Here is a 23,414-nt window from a genome sequence, read left to right as displayed (position 1 = left end):
GTGAAGATGTCTAGAAAATAGTGTCTGCCGCCAAGTACGAGGGCCTGGTGAGAAATGTCGCCTGAAGCTATGCAGCCAACATTACATAACTGTCGTGCTGGTTCGTCTTCACGACAATTCTCAGCCGCATTCTGCAGGGGCAATGAAGATGCTCCTGCATCGTTTTCAAATGGAAATGTTAGATTACCCACAATACAGTCCGCAATTGTCTCCCCCTGAGTTTCATCTCTGGTCACATGAACCGCTGTCTTTGAAGACAACATTTTGACACAGACAACGAGGTGTAGGCCAGCGTGGAGAATTGGCGGAAAGCACTGGCGGCTGCCTTCTATGATGAGGCTATTGAAAAGTTGGTACAACGCTATGACAAAAGTCTAAGTCAGAACGGCGACTACGTAGAGAAGTAGCTGAAAGGTGTAGCTAATTGTTACAAGTAAAACATTTCTGATGTTCACTGTGGTTTCAATTTGGCAATCAATCGGACCTTACTTTTGGAATAACCCTCGTATCACAAGATTCTCATAAAAGTACAATCAGAAAGATGTTACTACATATATCAAAAAAAGTTTTGCATCACCCAGGTTCCCAGAACTCCTGGAGACGGACATTGACTGTGGATATTGTATCACAGACACAGTCCCTTTGACTGTTCAGAGATGTCACTAAACCCGCCCAAAGGTGTAAACAACCGTGGATGAGCAGCACCTGTTACACGGAGAGGGTCCGACAGCCGATCAGTTCCACTGATTCCGCCGGGAAGGAGGTACACGGTTCGTGTTGTCTGTAGTTCAACCATCCCTAGACGCTCAATACCGCGGTTCGATCGCGTCCGCATTGTTACTCTCAACAAGAGAAGTGTCCAGGCGTCTCGGAGTGAACCAAAGCGATGTTATTCGGATATGGAGGAGATACTGAGAGACAGGAACTGTCGATGACATGCCTCGCTCAGGCCGCCCAAGGGCTGCTACTGCAGTTGGTGACCGCTACCTACGGATTATGACTCTGAGGAACCTGACAGCAATGCCACCATGTCGAATAATGAGCCCGCATCTCGTGGTCGTGCGGTAGCGTTCTCGCATCCCACGCCCGGGTTCCCGGGTTCGATTCCCGGCGGGGCCAGGGATTTTCTCTGCCTCGTGATGGCTGGGTGTTGTGTGATGTCCTTAGGTTAATTAGGTTTAAGTAGTTCTAAGTTCTAGGGGACTGATGACCTAAGATGTTAAGTCCCATAGTGCTCAGAGCCATTTGAACCATTTTTTTTGAATAATGGTTTTCGTGCAGCCACAGGACGTCCTGTTACCACTCAAACTGTGCTCAATAGGCTGCATGATGCGCAACTTCACTCCCGACGTCCATGGCGAGGTCCATCTTTGCAACCACGACATCATGCAGCGCGGTACAGATGGGTCCAACAACGTACCGAATGGACCGCTCAGGAATGGCATCAAGTTCTCTTCACCGATGAGTGTCGCATATGCCTTCAACCAGACAATCGTCGAAGACTTGTTTGGAGGCGACCATGATGTAATCTAACTGAAATCGTCCCGTATCACCCGGTCTTTTCCAAGTATACCTCCTCTTGTGATTCTTGGGCAGAATATTCACTATTACGAGCTCAAATTTATTACAGAACTCAGTCAGTCTTTCTCCTCTTTCATTCCTTGCCCCAACCCCATATTATCTTGTAACCTTTTCTTCTACTCCTTTCCGGACATCTGCATTCCAGTTTCCCATGACTATTAGATGTTCATATCCCTTCACGTACTATGTTACAGTTTCCACATCCTCATATACTTTGCCGGTCGCTGTGGCCGAGCGGTTCTAGGCGCTTCAGTCGGGAACCTCGCGGCTGCTACGGCCGCAGGTTCGAATCCTGCCTCGGGCGTGGGTGTGTGTGATGTCCTTAGGTTAGTTAGGTTTAAGTAGTTCTAAGTCTAGGGGACTGATGACCTCAGATGTTAAGTCCCATAGTGCTTAAAGCCATTTGAACCTCATATACTATCTCTTCTTCTTGAGATTGTAAAGTCGGCATGTATACTTAAATTATCGTTGTCGATGTTGGCTTGCTATCGATTCTGATAAGAGCAACGCTATCACTGAACTGTTCACAGTAAAACACTCTCTGCCCTACCTTCCTATTCATAACGAATCCTACTCCCGTTGTACCATTTTCTGCTGCTGTTGATGTTATCTTATCCTTGTGTTCCTTGTGTTCTTCCTATTTCGCTTCACTGACCCTACCATATCCTGACTGAGCTTTAACATTTCCCTTTTCATATTTTCTATGTTCTCTACCACGTTCAAGCTTCTGACATTCCACGCTCCGACTCGTAAGACGTTAGCCTTTCGTTGGCTATTCGATGTTTTTCTCGCGTTCGCCTCCACTTTGGCAGTCCCCTCTCGGAGATCCGAATGGGAGACTATTCAGGAATCATATACCAGTGGAGAGATCATCATGACCTTTACTACAAATTTATATTTAGGTTTTCGCGAGGTGTTAGGCTGTTTCATATTGCGTGTATCAGAAGAAATTTTTCAGTCTTTATGTTATACTCTGATGCGGGGCAAACAAGCCTATCCCTATTCGCCTGCAGTGCTTTGTATGTGCTCGGTGCCTTCTATTAGTCTGAATTTATGTGAAGTTCTGTTCCGGTAAATGCAATAAAAGCATTTTGTGAGGGACTCATTTTTCAGACCACCTGGCTCTCAGTAGCCTTCCAATAAATAGAGACCGGCGATTTGCTTTACCAACAACTGAGCAGGAAGTGTTACAGCTGTTCTGATATGCTGGTTGTCACTCATTAGTTATGCATTCAAAGACGATAGTATTTATACGTTTTGTAAATTAGACACCAGATTCCTATACAGAATTAATTAATTAATTAACATTCTTGTTCGCAATTAAAATGTGGTACGACTAATTTTTGTTGCAAGTTAGTCACTTTCCGGTCCATTTCTATATTAGTTACCGATTGCCCCGTTACTGGTACTAATAATGTTAAATGTTGCTTAAGGCTAATTTGTGGCCAAAATCTGTCATAGAAAGTGTTTATTGTGATTAACATTGACAATAATGTTATATGATGGGAGAAGATAATCACTAGATCGACTTTGTCGGACTCCTCAATAGCCTTAAACAAGTAAGTAAATTAATAATACTAATAGTAATAATAATACTAATAATACATATTCCACGCTGGTCGCGTCATAGTACAAGTAACTATTATACACGGTGTTTAAAAAAGAATATACGGATCTTAAGACTTTGTAGCGTATATTACATTCAATACGAGGCGTATTCGTAAAGTAAGGTCCCATTTGGCGCGAAATGGAAACCAGTGTGAAAACCCGATGAAATTTTACACATATATGTTGGGTAGTATCTGCAGTATTGCCGACGATCGCGGCACGACGCTCTTTTCAATTCTAAGCGCACAGTGAGCAGGTAAAGATGACTAGAAAATAGTGCCTCCCGCCAAGTATAACACAATTGGCATACGTTTCTTTCTTCAAGACAATTGTCGGCCGGATTCTGCAGGGGTAATGAAGACACTCCAGCAGCGTTTCCGATGGAAAGTGTTTCATCACCCACAATACATCCTTTAATTGGCTGCCTCCCATGTTCAACTTCGCTCGCTTAAGCCGCTGGCTACGAATACAAAGTTTTGGCACAAACAAAGAAAGACACACCAGCGTTGCTGCTTTCTGTGACGAAGATGCTGGAAAGTTTGTAAAACGTTACGACAAATGTCTTAAGTCCGACCGGCGACTATTTAGAGGGGTAGCTGGAAGGTATGGCTAACTGTTGCAAATAAAAAATTTTTGATTTTCTCTGTGGTTTCAATTTCGCTACCGATAGGACCTTACTTTCCCAGTGCGCCTCGTAATACATCACATGAAAGAGCAACTCAAACCATTTCTCTTCAGAGTGTTCAGTGTGAGCTCCATTCGTCGCATATCGAGTCGATAGGCGAATTCTTCCCAAATCTTGATAAGTATGTCTGAAGCAATCGCTGCAACAAAGCTGTTTCTAAAGTCGTGTAAACCAGATGGTAGCGGAGGCACATACACATGATCCTTTATAAACTCCAAAGGGCAAAAGTCGCATCAGATCGCAAGTAAACGTGGTCATCATGCAAAACAAGCTGTGTCACCCGACGCCCTCCAGATGTCGGTTGCAACGTCCTTTAACCAACTGCTCACTGAGTTGCGCCAGTAGGGCGGCGCCCCGTCTTGCTGCCAAGTACACTTTTGCGGTTCTGCCTCTTTCAATTGAGGAAAGAGCTATAGTTCTAGCGCATCAAGGTGTGAAACACCAGCTACAGTTGCTTGTCCGAAAAGAAAAGGTCCATAAACTTCCGGACGGGATATGGCACAAAAAATTCAATTTAGGGAGTTTCGTTGGAACTATACCATGTCTAGTGAATTTGCCGACACCCAGATGCGCACGTTATGTTTTTTCACGTTTCCACTTAGGTGAATTGTTGATTCATCACTGTAGACGTCACACTCCAGGTAAATCTTCATCGTCACGCAGCAACATTTCCTTTGCAAAGTCAACAGATAAATCTACTCTGTAGACTTCGCAGCTTTTAACAACTGCAAACAATAAGATGCAATTGTAAGCGTCTCCTTAAAAATGTTTCAACACAGAGTTCACTTACATTGCTAATTCACAGCTAGCCTTCCAAACTTATTCTTTGGGAGCTACACATGAAAGATTCTCACTCGTTCAACATCTTCTTCAGCCACTCTTGGTCGTTCTATACTCTTCCCTTTGCGCGCAGGTATACAAACAAAACAGTTTGAGTTGCTCTTTCATTTGATATATTACTTATAAGTGTAAGTCGAATGTAATAGATGCTACAAAACCTTACAACGTATACACTCATTTTGAAACACCCTGTATACTCTTTTCTCCACTAAATTAATTTCTGATTACTCACACTTCAGCTGGCCTTAAAGAGATCCAGAGAAGAGTTAAGTGCTGTGCATTACTTTCGGTGGTATTATGATGTAGTTTATTTCTGTTAAGACTTAGGACGGAAGCCTCAGGATTGTCTGTAGTTTAACATGATAACTAATTACATTTCAGGACATGTGGGATATTCACCCCGTACTACACTGAACAATACTCTTTGAGAGACTGTCTTGCATTGCGTCTCACATATAGTCAGATATCACTGACACCCAAATAAAGTACGAGAAAGGCGAGTTGTGCGCACTGTATTGGAAAAATCTTTGCTGCTCTTGACTTAACTTCTAGCGAATCCTACATATGGGAGAAAGTGGACGCGTTTTATGGCGCCTACTTTTGATAGTGGGCAGTGGTACATGTGTAACGATGTTCCAACGAGTACTCAACATTAGAGATCAGCCTTTCTGCTCAACACACAGCCGTTACTGTATCATCTTCATCGTCAAAAGCTGGATGAATCGATTTAAAACGTTCAACACTGTAAAATGGCGCGATAAGTTTAGAATTCTCAGAAAAATAAGCGTTATAGGAAACGACGGCTGACATACCGGCTGACATACCGGGAGAAACTTCAAGAATAGAAGACCAAGAACGAAATGCTCGGATTAAAACGGGTGAAAGACAGGCATGCAGTTACTCGCTACTTGTTAGTCGAAGAAGCAATAAAGGAAATGAAAGAAAAGTGGGATAAAAATTCAGGGTGGAAGGATATCAAAACAAGTGTGCATAACAATACTACGTCAGGATCGCAATTTTTCTTTACTGATTATCGGTTTCGGCTTATTACCAAGCCATCTTCAGATCTAAAAATGCAGAAATTGCAATAAAAAGTGAACAATAAAAAGTACGCTCAGTATTTGAATTTACATTATACAATACGTACCAACTTAAAATGTTGTTCAGTGTGTGACACTCCTTACACACTAAGATTTCCATTTTAGGTAAAGTACTTCATATAACTCACCATATACTTAGCTCTAAAAAATTCGTCGTTGTACTGTGAGTGTGACGCATTGAACAACAGTTTAGACTGTTATGTATTGCGTAATGGAAATTCAAGTAGTGAATGTATTTTTAGTGTTCACTTTTTATACGCAATTTTCCGTATGTTTAGATCTGAATATGTCGCCGTAGTCAATAAAGAAAATTTTCAATCTTGTCATAGGATTTTTAATCAGCGATCAGCGGGTCGCATATCTCCCCCCCCCCCCCCCCCCCCCCACTCCCCCACTGACAATGTCAAAGAATAACATGAAAAGATATCGATGAAAAGATTCGCTGATGACATTGTTTTCCTCGGTGAAGTTGAAGTAGGACTACAAGACTTTGAGTGGATTGAACAACCTAAAGAGTACAAAACTAATGAGGAGTAGCAGTACTGAGATCAGCGATAAACTGCACGTCAACGTTGGGGACAGCAATTCTGCTACCTTGTGAACGAGATAATGACGGACGAAGCAAGTAAAAGGTAAAACCCAGACGAGGACAAGCAAAGAGGGCTCTACTGGTCAAAAAAAGTCTAGTGGTGTCAAACATCGGCCTGAATTTGAGGAAGGCATTTCTGAGAATGTGCATTTGGAGCACAGCATTGTATGATAGTGGATCCTGTGCTGTGGGAAAACCGGAAGAGACTCCAACCGTTTGATGTGTTGTGCTGTAGATGGGTACTGAATAACCGATGCACTAATAACATAAGAAATGAGGAGTTTATCTGCCGATTAGTCGAGGAAAGGAAAGTACAGAGAACACTGAGAGTAAAAAGTGGCAGGATGTGTAAAGATATCAGGGGATAACTTCCATGATGCTGCAGATAGCTGTAGAGGGTAAAAATTGTAAGAATAAATGGAGATTGAAATAAATTCAACAAATAATCGTCTGGTGTATGTGCTAGTCTGATATGAAGAGATTGGCACAGGACAGGAAGTCGCGATGGGCCGCATTAAACCAGTCAGAAGAGAACTTCATGATAGTTACAACAGCCTCACGAAGTTCGACCATTAGGTGCCGTTACTGCCCGTAATTTGGTCTTTAATGTCCGCTGTTAGTGATAACCATGCACCATGCTCAGAGCTACTCTACAGCCTTTTGTGTACGTAAAATAATTTTTCTGAGACCTAAATTAAGCGTCAACGATCTGTCAAATAAGGTAGTTTTACTCTTATGGATTTTTAAAGTAATCTTGCAGTGTGAGTTCCGTTCCAATGAATAAACTGCATTCGTAAAATTTTGTGTTTTGGGTTGTTTATCGTCAGTAGAAATCAGTCATAAACTGGTGTGGGTTCGTAATTTTTCTGCTCCATCATTTTTAAACAAACTATGAGCGACTGAATTCAAATGCAGCAGTAACATTTTGAAATACTATCAGTATTTTCGAGATAGTATACATACGATGTTCGACAGTCCTGAAGACTATATGCGTATGATACATCTGCCAAGAAGTAGTACGTTACATGTCAATCATTTAGGAGACGTCTTTGAGCAAGACGCGTGCTGTTTTTGTTGCATGGTGACCAAAGCAGAAGGAAGACGAATTTCGGAGCAACGTTTGGTCCACTTTTAAAAGAATCGTTAGATTTTGTGCGCCAATTTCTTACTGTGACTAAGGTGTAGCTTCATTATTTCATGAATCAAAGAAGAGGGTTTAAGCTGGTGTCCCTATAACAAAAAAGGTGGTCGATTCTATCTACCGAAAAGGATGCGTGTTGTCTTCTGTTACGTGAAAGGCATTATTGTTATTAATTATTTCGCAAAGTGTAACACAACATCTGTGAACACTAAGCAAGCCTTCTGCAGCAACTGACTGAAAAAAATATATTTTAGAAGAAGCCTGGATGATACAGGAAAGCTAGCATCTTCCGTACGACAATTCACCTGCCCACAAAGGCGTTAAGGCAATGTAAAAATTGAAGAAATTGTTGGCTCATCCACCAGATTTGGTACCTTCTGGCTTCCATCTGCTTCCTCAGTTTAAAATATACGGCTCGAAAAATTTTTGCGTGCAGTGAGGAACTTGCGATAGCCTCAGCTGTATATTTTGGAGTTAGTCAATAACTGCAGTTGAGATAATCTACAAATCGGAGAATGACCACCTGCATAAAAGCAGCCCATATCGAAAAAAAAACCATTTTTTATCTCGGGATATATCCCCCATGCCCCCATGCCCCTAAAATTGCCATTAACGGTCAGCAATTCAATCAACACACGGACTTCTCGCTGGGGAATTAGGATTTTTACACGACATGACTTTGGTTTAGCAATACGTAAATTTGGTAACATTTGTGCACGGAGTTGAATTTCACAAATTGTGATATATGTTCTGTTTGTGGTATTGCTACCCCGCTCCAACCGCCTATGCAAATTACAGTGATTTTGTGAGTGTAATCGGATCAGAAAATTAAGGCAATTGTTTCCGATATAATAACTCATTATTGGGGAGAGGATACAAGTAACTTTTACAAAAAATATATTCCACCTTCTTCGTACGTAAACTTTGTATGATCGTTATAATGCAATGCAAATCAAACACAACAAAGACAACGAAAAATACTACGAAATATTGAGTAATCCACATAAAATCGATGGAATCTTTTCTAAATTCGTTCGCCATCCCAATTGGACGCACGTTAAACATTAACCAGTTGGTTATCAGAACAGTAATCACTGCGTAACGTATGTCATCAAACGTCTGTTGATGAAAGCGTGCGCATACGAAAACAACCGAATCACTTCACTAAATAACAAAGAGAAAATGTTAACAATGGTTTTAAAATATTCAAGAAAAAACGTAATAATTTGGAAAAGGACATTTAAGTAATCGGTACGGAATTGATTGGCCGATGAGCTCTCTGTATTACGGTCAACACTGCGTCACTTCGCACAGACAGAATTAATCAGCTTCACAAACAGAGAACACAGAATTTCATTGTTTTGACTAATTTAATATTCTTTGCATGAAATTGGAGTAATACAAACCAATAGGCAAGAAACGCAAAAAGTTTTCACAAAATCAATTGAGAAATAAAAAAAAGTTTCCGAAAACATATTTATTGTTAGTTAGCCAACATTACTGCACTTAAGTTATGTTTCTATAACTTTAATAGTACTTTTAATTCAAATTATGCACTGAGGTGACAAAAGTCGTGGGGTAGCGAGATGCACATATACAGAGGGGGGTCAGTATCGCGTTCACAAAGTATGTAAGGGCAGTGCATTGGAAGGGCTATCATTTGCACTCAGGTGATTCATGTGAAAAGATCTTCTACTTGCTCACGGCCTCACGACCGAGATTAACAGACTTTGAACGCGGATTGGTAGTTGGAGCTAGACACATGAGATATTCCATTTCGGAAATCGTTAGGGAATTTAGTATTCCGAGATCCTCAGTGTCAACAACTTGCCGAGAACACCAAATTTCAGGCATTACTTCTCTCCACGGACAACGCAGTGGCCAACGGCCTTTACTTAACGACCGAGAGCAGCGGGGCTTGCGTAGAGTTGTCAGGCTAACAGACACGCATCACTGCATGAAATAAACGCAGAAATCAATGTGGGACGAACGACGAACGTATCCATTTGGGCAGTGCACCGAAATATGGCGTTAACGGGCTATGAGAGCAGACGACCGAAGCGAGTGCCTTTGCTAAGAACACGACATCGCCTCCAGCACCCCTTCTGCGCTCGTGACCACATCGGTTGGACCCTGCACGACTGGAAAAATTTGGTCTGGTCAGATGAACCCCGATGTCAATCGGTGAGAGCTGATGGTAGGGCCAGAGTGTGTTGCAGACCCCAGGAAGCCATAGGCCCAGTTTGTCAACAAAGCGCTGTGCGAGCTGATGGTGGCTCCATTATGGTGTGGACTGTGTTTACGTGGAACGCACTGGGTCTTCTGATCCAACTGAGCCGATCATTGATCATTTGCAGTCATTCATGGACTTCATGTTCCCAAGCAACAGTTGAAGTTTTATGGATGGCAATGCGCTATGTCATGGCCCCACCATTGTTCACGATTAGTTTGAAGAACACTCTGGACAACTCGAGCGAAGGTACGTAATGGGGAGGTCAGTTCGTGCACAAAATCCTGCACCGCCAACGCTTTCGCAGTTACGGACGGATACAGAGGCAGCATGGCTCAATATTTCTGCAGGGGACTTCCGACGACTTGTTGAGCCTGTGTCACGTTAATAAGCTACTGCACCAAGCCGGCCAAAAGGATGTCTGACACGATGTTAAAAGGTATCTCATGACTTTTGTCTCCTCAATGTAGTGATCTTCACTCTCTCTGCCGGCCGGGGTGGCCGAGCGGTTCTAGGCGCTTCGGTCTGGAACCGACTGCTACGGTCGCAGATTCGAATCCTGCCTCTGGCATGGATGTCTCTGATCCAGTCTTCAAAACAACGAGCATATAAGTTCTGTTTCTAGTTTTCTTACGAATTCGGAGGTGATACAGTGTCATTTCAGCGCTCTCAGTGAGTGATCTATCTAGATGTTTCCCAGTTGTATGTGTGGAACTGAAATGAGATGCAACGCATGTGTTGTGGCTGAGGCCCGTCCACGTGAGACGGAACGTAACGCTGCCAACAGGTTGGTGGTGGCGACAGAGAACCAGTTTCGACCGGCTTGTGTTTGTACGGCATCCCCAGGCTGCTGCTTTGCTGTGGCCGGGGATTCCCCCTGTCTGCCTTCTCCGTTTAGTGTGTGACCTGTTGGCTGTACTCGCATTCGCGCCTGGGACTGTCAACGCAGTACGTACAAACGCATTTATGTCCAGACGTAGTGCAGGGTATATTTTCACTAACAGTGAAGCTGCTCCTCCTAGCGCGAGGTATTGCGCAATACAGAGAGTTTAAAGTGAGGTATTGAAGTCAGGTTCATTATTCAATCGCAAGATAAATGAACATACAATGCTCCCTTGAAGGTTTTGCTACCATCATTTCTTACAGGAATCCAGAGGAACATAATGAAGCAAGTGAATGCTATTAATGGCTCTGAGCACTATGGGACTTAACTTCTGAGGTCATCAGTCCCCTAGACTTAGAACGACTTAAACCTAACTAACCTAAGGACATCACACACATCCATGCCCGAGGCAGGATTCGAACCTGCGACCGTAGCGGTAGCGCGGTTCCAGACTGTAGCGCCTAGAACCGCTCGGCCACTCCGGCCGGCGAATGCTATTCCCTTGAATATTTTGCTACTATCATTTCTTGATAAACTACCTATGTACAGCTGAGTGACGTTACATCGGGCTCAAAGACGAAACGTCAGAAGATTTTTAATATGGTCGAAAGTATACCACCCGTTATGCCAGTCGAGGAATAAGGAAAAATTCTGAAATTGACTACCAGTGATAAAGTATTTCAAGAGCAAAACTGCGGGACGTCTTCTCGGGAGCACCATTATGGGGAATAATCTGATAGTTCCAAAGCGCTTTGGAGTTACTTGCTTAATGCAGTAATTTCGAACTTACTGTTCTCTGTGGTAAGATGTGAGATATGTAAACCATGTGGCGCAGACGTACAGATATCAAATGAAGATCCATTTGGTTCTTACTCAAGAGCGTGAGCCTTACAGAGACTTTATTCTCACGTAGGATGAGTAAATAATGTGTAAATACGAGCTCATCTCTTGCTAGTGATAGCTACGGCCTTAGATATGAAGTTGGTCTTACTTGACCTAAACCTAACTTAACGATAATAAATACGTGAACTCTGCCGTTCCTTCTCTATAAAATTGTAAAACAACATCACTTACTTTCTCCTGGCAGAACAATTCTGTCTTTTGTAAATTAAACATCGGTCTTAGTATTACGCCAAGGCTAAACTGTGGAGTTAACCGGTTGTGAAATAGTATTCTGCATCACGTAGTTTGCAAACACGGTTGGTGGATCGCACCAACACACTCAGACAATTCACGGAAAGGAAATGTTTGCAAACACTAACATGCCTCGTAATTCAGTGAGGCACGTCGGTTTCGACGCCACTGCTGCGCGTACCTTTCCGTTGAAGCGAACCTGGGTTTATTTAGTAGTCAATAAAGCAAAAGTATGTGGCAACAGTTGTTAATTCTGGATAAAATGATACTGGTGTTAGGTTCCTGTAGAAAATATTGCTACTCCAGCGGGTTCGGTAACACGTGTGAACGTCCACAGAGTGGTAGAGTTTTACGCTGCCTTAGACAGTGAGTCACTGTATTGCACAGCGTGTAACTATTCCCGGGTTCCGTACGCGAACAGAACGGGGAGAAAGTCTAGTGTCGTGCAACAGGAAGTACGAGAGTCGGTCAGAAAGTAGTGACTCCCTCTTTTTTCCTTAAGTTGGTAATGTAGTGATCATGAATTTGCGCACTTCCGTAAAACTTCTTCTACAGTCCACTCCAATAACAGCACCATACTTCGACAGACGACAGCACTGTGTAAGTTTAGAAAGTGGCCCACATTTACGTATGTATAAGCGTTTTGTGATTGAGTTCCTTACTGCAGAAGGTGAGCCACCGAAACGCATTTATGAAAGACTCAGGAAAGTGTGTGGAGATGCTACGAACGATATCAGTGAATCATACAGACGACTGCTGGGTAACAACACATGAATTGTGTCACTAGGCATCTTTCAGTGAAGGCAGTGTGACGGATCTCATTGGAAAACAGGCCCTCCGAGGTCTGTACGCGCTGGGTACAGAAAATGTTGACCGGTCCAGAAAAACAGACAAAGAAATCAACTGCTCCAATCTGTTGCAGCGCTTGAACGTTCGCTGCCTTTCGGTCCAGTCAAAGAAGCTCATCGGGGACGTCACTTTGAAGATGTAGAGATCTTAAAAATTCTGTATTCCAGTGCCTGAGGGAAACGGGATTATGATTTTCACCGCATGGGTATACGTGCTCAGGGGAGAACGGTAGCCGGCCGTTGTGGCCGAGCGGTTCTAGACGCTTCAGTCGGGAACCGCGCTGCTGCTACGGTCGCAGGTTCGAATCCTGCCTCGGGCATGGGTGTGTGTGATGTCCTTTGGTTAGTTAGGTTTAAGTAGTTCTAAGTTCTAGGGGACTGATGACCTCAGGTGTTAAGTCCCATAGTGCTCAGAGCCAACCCAGGGAAAGCAAATCTCATGTAGGGGTGGACACGGTCTCCAAGGATAGATGTGTAGTTAGGTTGATAAATAGCGCCTTCCAGAATGACGCTATCACCCAGGGAACGCCATAGAAACATTCCCTAGACCATAATGCTCTCTCCTTCGGCCTGGACTCTTCCGACGACTTTTGCAAGGTGTTTGCTTTCAGCCGTTTCACGCTGTACACGCCAAAGGCCATCTATCCGATGGAGCTTAAAACCTGTCGCTTGTTTGTGAACGTCCTGTTGTGGTATTGGCGTGCAATTTCCAGGCTTTGTTGCCAATGATGTCAGCATGGGTGCACGAACCAGGCGCTTGCCGAGGAGGCCCATAGGCAGCACTGAGCCGGCCGCTGTGGTCGAGAGGTTCTAGGCTTTTCAGTCCGAAAGCGCGCTGCTGCAACAGTTGGAAGTTCGAATCCTGCCTCGGGCATGGATGTGTGTGATGTCCTTAGGTTAGTTAGGCTCAGGTAGTACTAAGTCTAGGGGACTGATGAACTCAGATGTTAAGTCCCATAGTGCTCAGAGGCATTTGAACTATTTTTGCAGCAGTGATCGCCTGAACTTCGTTGAGAAGACACTGTTGGTAGCCTCTTAGTTCATGTGGGCTATGAGTTTCTCAACAGTTGCACGTCTGTTCGCCCGTACATGTCTTCGCAGCCGTTATTCACTCGTGTCATCTATAGCCCGTGGTGCACCGCAGTTACGTCGACACTGGTTTTGGAATAGCGCCACTTTGGCATGCACTTTAACCGTGGCGGCATGCGAACAGTTTACAAACTTAGCTGTTTCGGAAATATTTCCACCCTTGGTCCGAAACGCAATGGTCATGCACTTTTGGACGTCAGATAACTCGCTCCGTTTCCACATTAGGAAAACGACTGCACTGTTTTCCGCGTTCCCCCGACACGCTTTATATGCAATCCACTGCTAGTGCTGCCACCTACTGTGTGTGAATGATTGTAGCCCGTTGACGTCGAACATACACTCCTGGAAATGGAAAAAAGAACACATTGACACCGGTGTGTCAGACCCACCATACTTGCTCCGGACACTGCGAGAGGGCTGTACAAGCAATGATCACACGCACGGCACAGCGGACACACCAGGAACCGCGGTGTTGGCCGTCGAATGGCGCTAGCTGCGCAGCATTTGTGCACCGCCGCCGTCAGTGTCAGCCAGTTTGCCGTGGCATACGGAGCTCCATCGCAGTCTTTAACACTGGTAGCATGCCGCGACAGCGTGGATGTGAACCGTATGTGCAGTTGACGGACTTTGAGCGAGGGCGTATAGTGGGCATGCGGGAGGCCGGGTGGACGTACCGCCGAATTGCTCAACACGTGGGGCGTGAGGTCTCCACAGTACATCGATGTTGTCGCCAGTGGTCGGCGGAAGGTGCACGTGCCCGTCGACCTGGGACCGGACCGCAGCGACGCACGGATGCACGCCAAGACCGTAGGATCCTACGCAGTGCCGCAGGGGACCGCACCGCCACTTCCCAGCAAATTAGGGACACTGTTGCTCCTGGGGTATCGGCGAGGACCATTCGCAACCGTCTCCATGAAGCTGGGCTACGGTCCCGCACACCGTTAGGCCGTCTTCCGCTCACTCCCCAACATCGTGCAGCCCGCCTCCAGTGGTGTCGCGACAGGCGTGAATGGAGGGACGAATGGAGACGTGTCGTCTTCAGCGATGAGAGTCGCTTCTGCCTTGGTGCCAATGATGGTCGTATGCGTGTTTGGCGCCGTGCAGGTGAGCGCCACAATCAGAACTGCATACGACCGAGGCACACAGGGCCAACACCCGGCATCATGGTGTGGGGAGCGATCTCCTACACTGGCCGTACACCACTGGTGATCGTCGAGGGGACACTGAATAGTGCACGGTACATCCAAACCGTCATCGAACCCATCGTTCTACCATTCCTAGACCGGCAAGGGAACTTGCTGTTCCAACAGGACAATGCACGTCCGCATGTATCCCGTGCCACCCAACGTGCTCTAGAAGGTGTAAGTCAACTACCCTGGCCAGCAAGATCTCCGGATCTGTCCCCCATTGAGCATGTTTGGGACTGGATGAAGCGTCGTCTCACGCGGTCTGCACGTCCAGCACGAACGCTGGTCCAACTGAGGCGCCAGGTGGAAATGGCATGGCAAGCCGTTCCACAGGACTACACCCAGCATCTCTACGATCGTCTCCATGGGAGAATAGCAGCCTGCATTGCTGCGAAAGGTGGATATACACTGTACTAGTGCCGACATTGTGCATGCTCTGTTGCCTGTGTCTATGTGCCTGTGGGTCTGTCAGTGTGATCATGTGATGTATCTGACCCCAGGAATGTGTCAATAAAGTTTCCTCTTCCTGGGACAATGAATTCACGGTGTTCTTATTTCAATTTCCAGGAGTGTTGGTGGTGGTCGCATTAAAGTGACTGCACTACATATGTACGTGGGATTTACTTTCCGTTCTTAAATTTAAAAAAAAAGGAGGCATTACTTTCTGACTGACCCTCGTACGTTCCGTCATCCAGAGCACAGTGGTTTGCAGAGTGTGGATGAAGATGAAGATGTAGCAGCGTCACTCTACAAGATGTCCCAGGATGAATGGTCAATATCCGACAGGAATGATCATTCGAAGCAAAAAGAGTACAGTAAGAATAAGCTCTAAAATGCGTACCTTTAATGCTATCGGCACTTCTTCATCTTCGATAATGTGAAGCCGACCTCTATGCCCGAGCTGTTCGGTTCTAGGCGCTTCAGTCCGGAATCGCGCTGCCACTACGGTCGCAGGTTCGAATCCTGCCAGGGGCGTGGATGCGTGTGATGTCCTTATGTTAGATAGGTTTAAGTAGTTCAATGTCTAGGGGACTGATGACCTCAGATGTTAAGTCCCATAGTGCTTAGAGCCGTTTGCACCATTTTTGATAATGGGAAACAAATCTCTTCACTGCAAGCTGTTTGCTTTCAAATGGTTCAAATGGCTGTGAGCACTGTGGGACTTAACTTCTTTGGTCATCAGTCAGCTAGAACTCTGAACTACTTAAACCTAACTAACCCAAGGACATCACACACATCCATGCCCGAGGCAGGATTCGAACCCGCGACCGTAGCGGTCACGCGGCTCCAGAGTATAGCGCCTAGAACTGCTTGTTTGCTTTCCAAATTCCTGGGAGGCGGTAGTATGGATCAAAGAAAAAATTATCTTGTAAACGTGGGTTCGTAAATGCAGTATAAGAGATCTGTTTCACATAAGCGAAGATGAACAAGTGATTAAACACCTTAAGGTATGCATTTTCGAATGCGCGTTTACTAGATAATTTTTTTTTCATCAGGTTGCCCTCCATGGGGTGGGTGCACGCAACGACTGTGGTTGTATTGGTTTATATAGAGCAGCAATCAGTCGTAGAATTAAGTTGCTTTAATATGACATCTATAGTCACAACGCAGATCAGATTTCGAACTGTGTCAGGTCATTATCAATGCAGTGCGGAATTGTAGCAGTTGTTCGTGCTCAAGTGAATGCTTACACAGTATTACTGGTTGAACTGTGTAAGCATTCACTTGAGCACGAACAACTGCTACAATTCCGCACTGCATTGATAATGACCTGACGCAGGTCGAAATCTGATCTGCGTTGTGACTATAAATGTCATATCAAAGCAACTTAATTCCAGGACTGATTGCTGCTCTATCTAACCCAAGACAACGTTTTCTTGTTTTGGTCTATACTACCGCTTTCCACAGTACTGAGAAAAAGCGTTTGCTTACAAGAGATTTGTTTCACAGTACTGACGGTGAAGAAGTGCTTATAGCTTTTAAGTTACGCATTTTAGATCCCATTTTTATTAGACTTGTTTGCTTCGAATGATCGTTCATGTCATATATCTGAATATTGACCATTCTTCCTGAAACATTGTATTGTGAGGACAAGGGCGGACCTATACAACGTCTTGGTTCTTAGAGGTAAGTAGGGGGTCAACCAAAGATAGGGGGGGGGGGGGGGAGGCGTCGCGTTTTTGACGCCTGCGCATGCGCGGACAGGGGAGTGGCCGGCGCTGTCCCCGGGGAGGGAAGGCAGCGGCGAGCGGCGGGAGGAGTCGGCGGGCCGGCTCGCGCCCGCGCCGCGCCCTGTTCGCCAACTATAGTTAGCCAACTTGCGGTATTAATGCCTTCAGACTTTACCGGCGCAGGGCAGGCCGGCAGGGCTGAATGTTGGCCGTGTCTACCTTGGCACACACAAAGTAAACTTGGGTGAATGGCTACGGCCGGCCCGGCTACTTAACTTGGATTATATTGGGTGGCCCGGGCCGGCGCGTAGCGCTGTGCGGGGAAATTACAGCGTGCCTCGCAGCCCGTCTCCTGCCGCCCGCCCCGTCTCGCGTGACGGAGCCGCCGGCATCCTGCAGCCCGCACAGCTGTGGTGCGTCTCCTGGCGGCCGAGCGACACCTCCTCGCCAGGTGCCTGCGCTCTGTCTGTAGCACTGAATGAGTACAGCGGTTTACAGAGGAAAGATGACCAGTAAGTGGAAATTCTACACTACTGGCCATTAAAATTGCTACACCACGAAGATGAAGTGCTACAGACGCGAAATTTAACCGACAGGAAGAAGATGCTGTGGTATGCAAACGACAGGCTTCTCGGAGCATTCACACAAGGCTGGTGCCTGAGGAAAGTTTTCAACCGATTTCTCATACACACCCAAACAGCAGTTGACCGGCGTTGCCTGGTGAAACGTTGTTGTGATGACTCGTGTAAGGAGGAGAAATGGGTACCATCACGTTTCCGACTTTGATAAAGGTTGGATTGTAGCCAATCGCGATTGCGGTTTATCGTATCGCGACATTGCTGCTCGCGTTGGTCGAGATCCGATGACTGTTAGCAGAATATGGAATCGGTGGGTTCAGGAGGGTAATACGGAACGCCGTGCTGGATCCCAACGGCCTCGTATCACTAGCAGTCGAGATGACAGGCATCTTATCCGCAAGGCTGTTACGGATCGTGCAGCCACGTCTCGATCCCTGAGTCAACAGATGGGGACGTTTGCAAGACAACAGCCATCTGCACGAACAGTTCGACGACGTTTGCAGCAGCATGGACTATCAGCTGGGAGACCATCGCTGCGGTTACCCTTGACGCTGCATCACAGACAGGAGCGCCTGCGATGGTGTACTCAACGACGAACCTGGGTGCACGAATGGCAAAACGTAATTTTTTCTGATGAATCCAGGTTCTGTTTACAACATCACGATGGTCACATCCGCGTTTGGCGACATGGCGGAGAACGCACATTGGAAGCGTGTATTCGTCATCGCCATACTGGCGTGATGGTATGGGGTGCCATTGGTTACACGTCGCGGTCACCTCTTGTTCGTACTGACGGCACTTTGAACAGTGGACGTTACATTTCAGATATGTTACGACCCGTGGCTCTACCCTTCATTCGATCCCTGCGAAACACTACATTTCAGCAGGATAATGCACGACCGCATGTTGCAGGTCCTGTACGGGCCTTTCTGGCTACAGAAAATGTTCGATTGCTGCCCTGGCCAGCACATTCTCCAGATCTCTCACCACTTGAAAATGTCTCGTCAATGGTGGCCGAGCAACTGGCTCGTCACAAAACGCCTGTCACTACTCTTGATGAACTGTGGTATGCGTTGAAGCTGCATGGGAAGCTGTACCTGTACACGCCATCCAAGCTCTGTTTGAGTCAATGCTCAGGGGTATCAAGGCCGTTAAAACGGCCAGAGGTGGTTGTTCTGGGTACTGACTTCTCAGGATCTATGCACCCAAATTGCGTGAAAATGTAATCACATGTCAGTTCTAGTATAATATATTTGTTCGATGAATACCCGTTTATCAAAAATGGTTCAAATGGCTCTGAGCACTATGAGACTCAACTTCTGAGGTCATCAGTCCCCTAGAACTTAGAACTACTTAAACCTATCTAACCTAAGGACATCACACACATCCATGCCCGAGGCAAGATTCGAACCTGCGACCGTAGCAGTCGCGCGGTTCCCGACTGAGCGCCTAGAACCGCTGTACCACCGCGGCAGGCACTCGTTATCATCTGCATTTCTTCTTGGTTTAGCAGTTTTAATGGCCAGTAGTGTATATTATGTAAATTGAAGGTGGAGGGTGAAGGGGACGGGAAGAACTAATGAAATCAGCTCCATCGTGGCTTTATGCGGAACCAGCGGCGACGGCTGAAAATGTGTGCCATCCCGGGACTCGAACCGGGATCTCCTGCTTCCTAGGCAGTTCCTTAACCACTGCACCACCCGGACACAGTGTTTACAGCAAGATCGGACTATCTCCCCGTCCGACTCACATTCCCAACTAGCGCCACCTATCTGTAGTCTCCGTCCATGCCTTCCGTGCTCTCTAATTTTAGATTCACTCTGGAGATCGAACGGAAATGTGCATCCCCGCTGTTGGTTGTGGATTCACTGCCCGTCGAGGTGAATCAATTACGTGAATGCGTGATGTCTGCCGCATGTCCGAAAGAACAGAACCCTCGCATTCATATAATCGAAACTTTATAGTTTGTCTGCAAACTGAAGAGCACGCAGGGAAGTCCTCTTCTCTCTAACCAGCTATCTTACAAGGAGAAGTCACAAGTTGTTTCTAAAGGTTATAACTTACCTGTCATGTTGTACAGATATTCATGGAGTTGTGCCTAATTAATTATCATACTACTTTTGTAGTTCACAAGATTCAAATGTTTTTCCTCATGGTCTTTGTTGACTGTGTTTTGTACATCAATTATGATAGTCTTGGTGTTTATCCCATTTGTCTTGAATCTGTTGCAGCTGAACTATGCAGGTCATCTTGTACGGACGCTATGCAGAATTTTCCGGCCTAGCGCCTGAATATTCATGTGATGCGACCGCCGCATTTCCTCGTAGAAGCAACGGGCAGTCGCTCTAAACAGGTCGCTTAGACTTCGTGCAGCTGTGCTGTCGGAAAGATCCTTGGTAGATGTAGATCTAATCGCGTTTGCACGTTATGTCCCTTTCGTCGACGCCACCCCAGACCACGAAAGCGTATTCTAACACAGGGCGCAGCAGCTACGGCGATAGGTCTAAGATGGATACAGATATTGGTGCATCTTGATGAGTCGACCGTTAGCTTTGTTCCTGACGTCTCGGCTGCGCTGGTGTCACGGCGCTAATGGTGTGACCAGACGAAACTATTAGAGTCTGGTCATAATTGTGGATTCTTTCATCGCTCGGTGAGCTGGCGTGTAGAAACTAGAGAACATAAAAAATGTAGTCCACTTTATTACATAAAGGATAAAAAGATTTACTTAACTTGACACAGCCCTTTGGCATAGGAATGCTTGATAATTTATAGCTCTCATTACCTAGCAAAGCATCACTTCGTGCACTAGTTGACGAACGGTTTTCCTGAAGTAGGGTATTCAGCATTTAGTAAAGTACCAGTTTGACAGAAACTTTCTGGTCCTACAGTATGACGCTGACTCTTTCAGATGTTGTATGTTAACCGGGAACCTAGAAACAAAGGAGAGGCTCCGTCGCCACCGCAGCCGCAGTGGTCGACAACCGCACGACGACTACCGCAGTCTACTTCACCCCTCCGCCGCCCCACACCGAAACCAGGGTTATTGTGCGGTTCGGCCCCCGGTGGACCCCTCCGGCAACGTCTCACACCAGACAGGTGTAACGCCCATGTTTGCGGGCTAGAGTAATGGTGGTGTACGCTTACGTGGAGCACTTGTTTGCGCAGCAATCGCCGACATAGTGTAGCTGAGGCAGAATAAGGGGAACCAACCGTATTCGGCGAGGCAGATGGAAAACCGCCTAAAAACCGTCCACGCACTGGTTGGCTCACCGGACCTCGACACAAGTCCGCCGGGCGGATTCGTGCCGGGGACCAGGCGCTCCTTCCCGCTCCGGAAAGCTGTGCGTTAGACTGATCGGCTACCCGGGCGGGTCTCTTTCAGATGAGGTGACGAACTGGGGGGAGCTCTGGCATGCTGAACACTATATTGATCTCAGCGTGAGGCCGCTGCTATGCTGAGAGCGAGGCGTGGTCTCCCACTGGTTGTTGTGCTTTGCAGCAAACCATTTTTAATGTCTGTGGTGTTGATTCACTTTGCCAGCTTTCGTGTAGCACCGCGATCTCTACGCGACACCACAAACCAACGTGCACCTGCGATGTTAATGGGTGGTAGCACTGCTGGATTGAGTCTAGGCAGCATTTAATTTAAGGCGCCACTTGACGAACTAGGTGTGCAAGTTGTCAGAGACGAGCTGCAGTCGACGTTGGAGAATATTGTCATTCATGCTACGGGTGAAGATCAATGTATCGTCAGCGCAGAGCGCGAGTCCAGGTCGGTCCAAGCACCGAACCTTATGGCACGCCACCAGAGATACGACGTACTGTGGACATTCCAGATTCAGCACACTCGTGGAACGTCCTGGCGCTGAGATAGGAGCGGATGAGGCGGACATGTGACCCCGACACCTGTGCTGAAGTAGCTTGAAAAAGATGCCGTCATGCTACACACTGTAGTACGCGCTGGTAATGTCGACAAGCACCGTTCCGAAATACTCGCGGCGATCTATAGCGTCGAAGGGCTCCTCTACCAAACGCACGTCGTGGTTATAATTTACCTACATTTCCGCAGCGCGTCTGTTAAATCAGAGACGACGCAATGTTCATTTATTCGCAGGAAATATTCATGGAAAACAGAAATCAGTAACTAATGTTATTGAAAGAAAAAATGTACACGAACAGAATTAGTGCAAATCACCGCACACTCAGTCATCCTGCACAGTAGTTGTACTGCCATTCCGGGGAAGGCCACTTTCCGCACCACAAGTGCTGCTCGCTTCTTCAAATGGTTCAATTGGCTGTAAGCAGTATTGGACTTAACATCTGAGGTCATCAGTGCCCTAGACTTAGAACTACTTAAACCTAACTAACCTAAGGACATCACACACATCCATGCCCGAGGCAGGATTCGAACCTGCGACCGGAGCAGTAGCGCGGTTCCGGACTGCAGCGCCTATAACCGCTCGGCCACAGCGGCCGGCTGCTCGCCCCTGCTACACATAGTTTGTAACCATGATTTCCACACTTATTGGTAAACGTATAGGAAACGAGAATTCTCTGCTTCGAAAAGGCATGTGCTCCAAAGATATGGAAAAGCAGTGCATTACAGTTGTAACGCTTACGCCAAGTCTCTCATTACGTTGCGAGCAGAGCGTAGCTCCTAGCCGTAGTTTACAGCTAAATGCCATGAAAACGGCACTGTTTTCAGATGCAGGTTTTTTAGATGTTTCGGCGCACGTTAAAGTAACCTCTGGCGTGCCACAGGGGAGTGTTATGGGACCATTGCTTTTCACAATATATATAAACGACCTAGTAGATAGTGCCGGAAGTCCCATGCGGCTTTTCGCGGATGATGCTGTAGTATACAGAGAAGTTGCAGCATTAGAAAATTGTAACGAAATGCAGGAAGATCTGCAGCGGATAGGCACTTGGTGCAGGGAGTGGCAACTGACCCTTAACATAGACAAATGTAATGTATTACGAATACATAGAAAGAAAGATCCTTTATTGTATGATTATATGATAGCGGAACAAACACTGGTAGCAGTTACTTCTGTAAAATATCTGGGAGTATGCGTGCGGAACGATTTGAAGTGGAATGATCATATAAAATTAATTGTTGGTAAGGCGGGTACCAGGTTGAGATTCATTGGGAGAGTCCTTAGAAAATGTAGTCCATCAACAAAGGAGGTGGCTTACAAAACACTCGTTCGACCTATACTTGGCCGGCCGAAGTGGCCGTGCGGTTAAAGGCGCTGCAGCCTGGAACCGCAAGCCCGCTACGGTCGCCGGTTCGAATCCTGCCTCGGGCATGGATGTTTGTGATGTCCTTAGGTTAGTTAGGTTTAACTAGTTCTAAGTTCTAGGGGACTAATGACCTCAGCAGTTGAGTCCCATAGTGCTCAGAGCCATTTGAACCATTTTTTTTGACCTACACTTGAGTATTGCTCATCAGTGTGGGATCCGTACCAGACCGGGTTGACGGAGGAGATAGAGAAGATCCAAAGAAGGGCGGCGCGTTTCGTCACAGGGTTATTTGGTAACCGTGATAGCGTTACGGAGATGTTTAACAAACTCAAGTGGCAGACTCTGAAAGAGAGGCGCTCTGCATCGCGGTGTAGCTTGCTCGCCAGGTTTCGAGAGGGTGCGTTTCTGGATGAGGTATCGAATATATTGCTTCCCCCTACTTATACCTCCCGAGGAGATCACGAATGTAAAATTAGAGAGATTAGAGCGCGCACGGAGGCTTT

The 23,414-nt window shown here is 46.2% G+C and overlaps 1 protein-coding gene across 1 annotated transcript in view; it reads left to right on the top strand.

Annotated features, from left to right (window-relative positions):
* The window catches only part of LOC126475848 (uncharacterized), a 364,609-nt gene that overhangs the window by 80,749 nt on the left and 260,446 nt on the right, over nucleotides 1-23,414 (top strand). The gene's annotated exons all lie outside the window — the stretch shown is intronic.

The sequence above is a fragment of the Schistocerca serialis genome, chromosome 1 (genome assembly GCF_023864345.2).
Source record: "Schistocerca serialis cubense isolate TAMUIC-IGC-003099 chromosome 1, iqSchSeri2.2, whole genome shotgun sequence".
Lineage (NCBI taxonomy): Eukaryota > Metazoa > Arthropoda > Insecta > Orthoptera > Acrididae > Schistocerca > Schistocerca serialis.
The sequence above is the reverse complement of the archived record's forward strand: the minus strand, read 5'-3'. Positions and strand labels throughout refer to the sequence as shown.